General features: G+C 46.2%; 1 long non-coding RNA gene across 1 annotated transcript; it reads right to left on the bottom strand.

The window, feature by feature from the left end:
* Window positions 1-4,475: 4,475 nt before the first annotated feature.
* On the bottom strand, window positions 4,476-8,747 carry LOC142045907 (uncharacterized). Its single transcript, XR_012654821.1, has 3 exons — window positions 8,690-8,747; window positions 5,777-6,005; window positions 4,476-4,743 (listed from the first exon to the last, which is right to left on the bottom strand). It is a non-coding gene; the product is annotated as an uncharacterized LOC142045907 (long non-coding RNA).
* Between the last annotated feature and the right edge of the window lie 25 nt (window positions 8,748-8,772).

The raw sequence follows: 8,772 nt of genomic DNA, 5'->3' as shown, positions 1-8,772 counted from the left end.
GAAAACATGTGAACTAACACATTTTAACTAGCATGCTGTTAAACACGATTTTGGCCTTAGTAGCTTTGTCTTCATTGCAAAAACAATATGCCTTTTTGCATCAAGATAGCTGCCCTAATGTAAAATCCTAGCAGACACAAAGTGGAGGTAGTTTTTACCTCAGTGTAGCTAGTTGAGGTCAATTCCAAGTGGGGGCAGGGGCAGTACAAGGACAGTAAGTGAGTTATACATGTGAACCATGAGCAGAATCAGTAACCTCAGCATATTCATAACATATTCTAAGTATGAATATATTACATGTACATATTTAAAACTGGCAGGCAATGCAAGGAAAGATAGGAGAGCTGGAGGGTTTTCCTTCTGAGCTGATAAACTCAGTTTCTTGAAATGTGCCTTCATTAAGAAAAAAGTGTATTCTTAACTCACTAGCTAACGTAAGGTGAAATGCTAGTGACGAGAAGGCAGTCTGCAGTTTGTACATGAGTTAGCAGGTAGAGTTAAAGACTGAGCTCCCTCTGTAAAATATGCAGATGACACAAATATTGGTGAAATGACAAATATGAGGAGAACAGGGCAGTCATACAGAGCAATCTGGATCGCTTAGTAAGATGGGCTCATTCAAACAAAATATACTTTAATACAGACAAATGCAAAGTCATACATATAAGAAGAATACAGGCAGTACCTACAGAACTGGGGATGTCCTGGATAGGAGTGATTCTGAAAAAGAATGCCTCTGAAAAGGATTTAGGGGTCAGTGTGGACAAAAAACTCAGCATAACCACCCAGTGCAACGCTGTGGCAAAAAGGCTAAGGTGATCCTCAGCCCTGCTCTACACTACAAATTTAGGTTGAATTTAGCAGTATTAAATCGATTTAACCCTGCACCCATCCACACAACAAAGCCATTTTTGTCGACTTAAAGGGCTCTTAAAATCAATTTCTTTATTCCTCCTCAATGAGGGGATTAGCACTGAAATCGACCCTGGTGGGTTGAGTTTGGGGTAGTGTGGACACAATTTGACGGTATTGGCCTCTGGGAGCTATCCCAGAGTGCTCCATTGTGACCACTCTGGACAGCACTCTCAACTCAGATGCACTGGCCAGGTAGATAGGAAAAGCCCCACGAACTTTTGAATTTCATTTCCTGTTTGGCCAGCGTGGCAAGCTGATCAGCACAGGTGACCATGCAGAGCTCATCAGCACAGATGACCATGGAGTCCCAGAATCACAAAAGAGCTCCAGCATGGACTGAACGGGAGGTACTGGATCTGATCACTGTATGGGGAGACGAATCTGTGCTATCCGAACTCCGTTCCAAAAGATGAAATGCTGGAATATTTGAAAAAATCTCCAAGGGCATGAAGGACAGAGGCTATAACAGTGACCCGCAGCAGTGCCGCGTGAAACTTAAGGAGCTCAGGCAAGCCTACCAAAGAACCAGGGTAGCAAATGGCTGCTACAGGTCAGAGCCCCAGACATGCCATTTCTATGAAGAGCTGCATGCCATTCTAGGGGGTGCCCCTAAAACTACCCCACCCTGTGCGTGGACTCCATCAATGGATTCTCATGCAACAGGGATGTGGATTTGGGGGACAAGGAAGATGAAGAAGAGTAGGAGGAGGTTGAAGATAGCGCACAGCAAGCAAGCGAAGAAACCAAATTCCCCGACAGCCAGGAACTGGTTTTCACCCTGGATCTAGTACCCTCCCAACCCACCCAATGCGGGCTCTCAGACTTTGAAGGCGGAGAAGGAATCTCTGGTGAGTGTACCTTTGTAAATATAATACATGGTTTAAAAGCAAGCATGTTTAATGATTAATTTGCCCTGAAGACTTGGGATGCATTGGTGGCCAGTACAGCTACTGGAAAAGTCTGTTAACAGGTATGGGGATGGAGCGGAAATCCTCCAGGGACATCTCAGTGAAGCCTCCTCACCCACATGCCCAAGAACACAGTGGGGGGGGGGGGCTGCAGTCAGTGGCGGGACTTTCCACTGCCTCGGCCGGACAAAAACAACCACCTAGGGATGGCCATTTTTCTATATCACACGGTACATAACAAGTTACACTCACTGCTGACGTAATTGAGGTACAACCTTCTTACTAGTAAGTGCCACCTTCACCTTGAACCATGTTGGTTTGAACAAAACAACTCTATCCATATTTTACCCCTTTTGCCCTGTGTCATTGGGAGGTTAGTCTGTTCCTTGTTTCTGTGTGGATGTGGCAATGTATGTGAATGTTCTGATTCTCCTATGTGTCAGTAACCTTTTAGTACATATCTTTTGCAGCATCAGCCCTTTCCTTGCCAGTTCGTGTGCAGGCTGCTGCTGGCTCACAGCGTCACTTGTGTTTAATGTTACAAAAGTCTTGGACCAATACTTAGTTCTCAGGCCTTAGGCTCATACAGGTCCTCTGGATACCAAGGTTAATTCTCAGCCTCCTCTTACTACAAGGGCACTTTCGAACTTTTTGACTTGCTTTTTCCCCACCCTGAAGCGCAGAATACAAGATGAGGCATTCTCAAAAGAGTTCACAAGCGAGTGACGATAGCCCTCTGGAAGCTTGCAACGCCAAGACAGCTACCGGTCAGTCAAGTGATCAATTGGGAGTGGGCACAAATCACTGTGGGGCTTGGCTGTGATCCAAGTAGCCACGTATCACTGAGCTTGCAGTCAGTGGCGGGACTTTCCACTGCCCCTCGGCCGGACAAAAACACCACCTAGGGATGCATTCTATACACAGGTACATAACAAGTTACACATCACTGCTGAGTATTGAGGTACAACTGCTTACGTAGTAAGTGCCACCTTCACCTTGTACATGTTGGTTTGAACAAAACAACTCTATCCATCATTTTACCCTTTGCCCTGTCATTGGGATGGTTAGTCTGTTCCTTGTTTCTGTGTGGAATGTGCAAGTATGTGAATGTTCTGATCTCTAGTGTTCTAGTAACCTTTTAGGTACATATCTTCTTGCAGCATCAGCCCTTTCCTTGCCAGCTTCGTGATCAGGCTGCTCGTGGCTCACAGCTTCACTTTGCTTTATGTTAGCAAAAGTCTTGACCATCTTAGTTTCAGGCCTTAGGCCTCATACAGGCCTCTGATACCTAAGGTTATATTCTCAGGCCTCCTTTACTACAAGGGCACTTTCATGAACTTTGTGACTTGCTTTTTCCCCACCCTGAAGCGCAGAATACAAGATGAGAGCATCTCACAGAGTTCACAAGCGAGTGACGATAGCCCTCTGGAAGCTTGCAACGCCAGACAGCTACCGGTCAGTCAGGAATCAATTTGGAGTGGGCACAATCAACTGTGGGGGCTGCTGTGATCCAAGTAGCCACGTATCACTGAGCTTCGAAGGGGAGGGGAGGGTGGTTAGCTTACAGGGAAGTAGAGTGAACCAAGGGGGGAGGGGGTTCATCAAGGAGAAACAAACAGAACTTTCACACTGTAGCCTGGCCAGTCATGAAACTGGTTTTCAAAGCTTCTCTGATGTGCAGTGTGCCCTCCTGTACTCTTCTAACCTGCCCTGGTGTCTGGCTGCGTGTAATCAGTGGCCAGGCAATTTGCCTCAACCCCCCCCACCATAACGTCTCCCCCTTACTCTCACAGATATTGTGGAGCGCACAGCAAGCAGTAATAACAATGGGAATATTGGTTTCGCTGAGGTCTATCTGAGTCAGTAAACTGCGCCAGCGCACTTTTAAATGTCCAAATGCACATTCTACCACCATTCTGCACTTGCTCAGCCTATAGTTGAACAGCTCCTGACTACTGTCCAGGGTGCCTGTGTATGGCTTCATGAGCCATGGCATTAAGGGGTAGGCTGGGTCCCCAAGGATAACTATAGGCATTTCAACATCCCCAAGTTATTTTCTGGTCTGGAAGAAAGTCCCTTCCTGCAGCTTTCAAACAGACCAGAGTTCCTGAAGATGCGAGCGTCATGTACCTTTCCCGGCCATCCCACACTTGATGTTGGTGAAACATCCCTTGTGATCCACCAGTGCTTGCAGCACCATTGAAAAGTACCCCTTTGGTTTATGTACTCACTGGCCTTGGTGCTCCGGTGCCAAGATAGGGATATGGGTTCGTCTATACCCCCCACACAGTTAGCCGAGTCCATTGACCGTGGGGACATATTCGTAGTATGATCGGTAGACTAAGTAATCTGCGGAGAACTACTACTGTATCCAATACGGCAATAAACCTGGCCGACGTGCCTTCGTACCTTACTGGACTCTGTGGTCATTGGGGGTTCTCTTCAGGTCTGCTGTGTCAGCTATCTGCGCAGAGCTGGGGCAGCACACAGAGGGAACACGCACGCAGCCGAGTGATACCAGCAAGGAAACAGCAGAGCACCAAACTGGTAGCATCTGACAACACACCTCTGGCAACAGCCCTTACGCAAGCGAAAGTTTTGCAGCCACTGGGAATCATTGCAGACCTGCAATGCTATGCGGTCCAACCAGTCTGTGCTTATTTCCTGAGCCCAGAATCGGTGTTCCACGGCATGAACCTGCCCCATTAACACCATGATGTCCAAATTGCTAGGGCCTGTGTTTTGAGAGAACTCTGTGTCCATGTCCTCCTCACTCTCGTCACCATGTTGCCATCACCTCCTCACCTGCTTTTGAAGTTTCAGGTGCTGCATATACTGCAGGATAATGCACGTGGTGTTTACAGTGCTCATATATGCCGCCGTGATCTGAGTGGGCTCAGTGCTTGCCGTGGTATGGTGTCTGAGGAAAGAAGGCGTGAAATGATTGTCTGCCGTTGCTCTCATGGAGGGAGGGGCGACTCACGACATGGCTTACAGGGAATTAAAATCAACAAAGGGAGTGGGTTTGCATCAAGGAGAAACACACACAACTGTCACACTGAAGCCTGGCCAGTCATGAAACTGGTTTTCAAACTGTGATGCGCAGCACACCTTGCTGTGCTCTTCTAATGTAATTGCAAACAGCCTAGTCAGCAAACAGCGCCAGCGAGCTTTTAAACATCCAGAGGCACATTCTACCACCATCCTGCACTTGTTCAACCTATAGTTGAACTCCTCCTTACTACTGTCCAGGCTTCATGAGCCATGGGAGCAAGGGGCAGGCTGGGGTAGGTGCAACCACTTGGTGCTGCCAGCTGGAGAGCAGCCTGAGGCAGAGGCCTCCAGCTGGCATGATATTCCAGGCAGAATTGAATCTCTGTTAGATGAAACTTAAAGAAGAGAATGACCTGGAGTTATTCTCATTTTTGTCTAGGAGCCCCTGACCGACCTCACCACTAGGGGGCATGTCCCACAGTTTGGGGACCTCTGTACTAAAGGATTATTTAATCTAGCAGAGAAGGGCATAACAAGAACCAATGGCTGTAAATTTAAATCAGACAAATTCAAATTAGAAATTAGCCACATACATTTAACATTGAGGGTGATTGGAACAAACTACCAAGAGAAGTCGTGGATTCTCTATCTCTGTATCTTGATGTCTTCAAATCAAGACTTAAATGCCTTTCTCGAAAATATGCTTTAGTCAAACACAAGTTTTGGGGTTCAACATAAGGGTGACAGTGAAATTTTATGGCAAGTGTTATGCAAGAGGACACAGTAGATGATCCTTTCTAGCTTAAAAAAATGATGAATAGTCTTTAACTTGACCTAACTTGTGTGAAAACTACAAACTGCCTTGACTGCACTAGGATTGTCCCTGAAGTTGGCTAACTTGAGTTCAGAATAAATCTTTTTCCTCTTAGAAAAGACAGGGCCTTGGTCACTGGTTTTACCTTTGCTTTCTGAAGAAGAAGCCCTGCAGAGTGAGTCAAAGTTTCTTAAACGGATCCGAGGATGTCCCTGTTCAATCCTCCTTATAGTGTCCCAGCACTGTGGGTGTTGGCACACAGCCATGTCACAGATGGTTTCATCCCACTGGCTGTCATCTGCAGTCACCATCTTTGCAACCACGCAGACATTAATGAATAGCAGTAAAATGGCAATACTATATGTCTGAATACTCTGCAAAAACAGAAGAATTGAGCACAGTGAGAAATATTAACAAGAACAAGAAACATCTAGATTGCCATAAAATAACGGCACAAGAAGTGGTCATAATTTCCCACCTGTATCCTGGGTTGTCTTCATATGCATATGCATATGATGTAACTGGAATATGCATTATGCAAAAAGTGTCTTGTAAGGTATCATTACAAAGGTTATGCATATGCATATGATGTATATGATGTATATGATGTATATGCATATGCATATGATGTAACTGGAATATGCATTATGCAAAAAGTGTCTTGTAAGGTATCATTACAAAGGTTATAAAATACTGAATATATCCATCCTATTTGTATGAATGTACATTCTTGTATCTGAAACTAGAAATATGAAGTATAACGCTGAGGTCCTATTGTAATTATGCAAAGTGAGGGCCATTAATGGTGGTTTAGAATCTTGATGGCTCCCATTGACTAGGACAATGGCTCTGTTTACCTGCAAGCCTGCCTGTGTATGCGTAGGCCAGCCCGTGGGTAATGAAAAATGAGGTCTTACAGTGATATGTGACCATGTCACCTGATACTGGAATCCATCTTAAACCTGCGCTTTTCCATTTAGAAGGAGGGGTGGGGACCCAGAGAGACAAAGGATTCCTGCCTTGTGCCAAAGCTATAAGGGGAGGTGGAGCAGGACAAGGAGGGTCTCAGTCATGAGAAAGTCCCTGCTTTTCATCTAAGATGCCTGCTGGAACTAACAAGGACTGTGCCGGGGAAAGGATAGGGCCCAGACTAGGAAGGAGTCTAGTCTGTAAAACAAGCTTACTGGAACATCTCTGAGGGTGAGATTTACCTGTAATCGGTTTCTTAATGTATTAGGCTTAGACTTGTATGTTTTGTTTTATTCTGCTTGGAAACTTACTTTGTTCTGTCTGTTATTACTTGGAACCACTTAAATCCTACTTTTTGTACTTAATAAAATCACTTTTGTTTATTGATAAACCCAGAGTAAATGATTAATATCTGGGGAGCAAACAGTTGTGCATCTCTCTATCGGTGTTATAGAGGGTGGACAGTTTATGAGTTACCTGTAAATAAGCTTGATACTGAGAAAACAGATTTATTTGGGGTTTTGAACATCCCATTGGGAACTGGGTGTCTTGGGTGCTGAAGAAGTGGGCCTGCTGAGCAGTTTTTGGTTAAAAGTCGCAAGCTTTGGGGGTGTGGACCAGACCTGGGTGCTGTGTTGCGCAGGCTAGTTGTACTGGCTCATAAGACAGGGTTTGGAGTCCAAGTGGAGAGAAAATGGGTTCAGAGGTAAACTATACAGCATAATACAGGTGATCAGTCCCAAGGGAGTCTCCTGTGACTGACCCACAGCGAATCCAACTACTGTTTGTGCATAATCATGTGGTATCTAAATAGATATTGTATAAGTAATCACAAGTACATGGTAACATGCTGGTCATGAACATATTGCATGATGTATGAACGGCTTGTGTACAAAGAGTTATATGTTGTTGCAGAAATATGTAATTAAAATGTGCTTGGGCAGGCGTGGCATAAACTCTAGCCTGCCCTAGACAAAGGAACATGCATTTACCTGTATGAGCAGCTTGATTAAGGCAAGACAATGAAAGTCTATTATATATACAGATGTAACCAAAGCCATCAGGCTCACAAACGGAGGACGGAGGCAGTTTAGTGATCACACCAGGGGAGAGAATCACGCACCCCAGGAACTGCTCTTGAGATACAAGAAACTAAGACTTTGGGAACTAAAGGGTGTGGTTAGATGTTTCGATAGATGTTTGGCTGTGTGTGTGGTGTTCTTGTGGGCTGCTCAGCCCTGTCACGATAGCTGCGCACGGCCAGAGCTTGAGCGAACCACCCAATGACCACAAGATCTGTTAAGGGACAAAAGGCATCCGCGTAGTGTTTATTGTCAACAAAGCATGGTACTAGTATCCTGCAGATCTACGACAAACTAATGCATGTATGCCGTAGCAACCAGCTCAGTGCACGCAGGACTTTCCCGTTCCTCCTCTAAGACTAGACAAAGATACCCCTCTGAAATACTTTTTATACCCGATACAAACAAGTTAGTATGCCCCGACGTAGCTAATTATGTACCCATCATCTTGTACATCTATATTATGTACTGTTATTCTGATCTCATTTTAGGAGGGTAAGTGTGTTCCTGTTATCCTGGGTAACGTTTTTGTACCATCCTTGAACCGGGATGTTTGGGTACACTTGATACTGGGATGTGTTTGTGTGAGCACTCTGTGACCAGCACATCGCCAGAATGTGTATTTTTGCACAGGCAGGATAATGGGAGGGTCCTCAGTTCTGCTCAGCGAATAAAAGCTTCCAGTACATCACCTTACATCACCCAGCTCTTACACTGCATGTGAGGGGCGATTCCAGAAATGCAAAGAGCGGGTGGGGTGGGGTGGGGTGTGAGGGCACTGGATCATCTCGCTGAATAACACAAGCGGGGGCCAGACTCAGGCATTAAGCTCAGCACCAGCCTCCCCCCCCCTCCGCCCCCAACTCCTGGGCAAGCGGGGGGAGGGGCAGCACCACGGACACAGAGCTGGGAAACTGCGGAACCACAAAACATGACGGCGCTGAGGAAACCCAGCAACTCTGCCCCCGCCCAGCGTGCGCTGCGCTCCGGCCGACGCTGCCCCTCACCTGCCCGCGGCCGCAGCCTCTCTCGCCCGCTAGGGCACGTTACCAGGCAACAGCAGACGCTCAGGGAAGGGGCGGAGACGGAA

Source organism: Chelonoidis abingdonii, chromosome 24 (genome assembly GCF_003597395.2).
Source record: "Chelonoidis abingdonii isolate Lonesome George chromosome 24, CheloAbing_2.0, whole genome shotgun sequence".
NCBI classification, from domain to species: Eukaryota; Metazoa; Chordata; order Testudines; family Testudinidae; genus Chelonoidis; species Chelonoidis abingdonii.
Note: the sequence above shows the minus strand (reverse complement) of the source record. Positions and strands in the feature narration are given on the sequence as shown.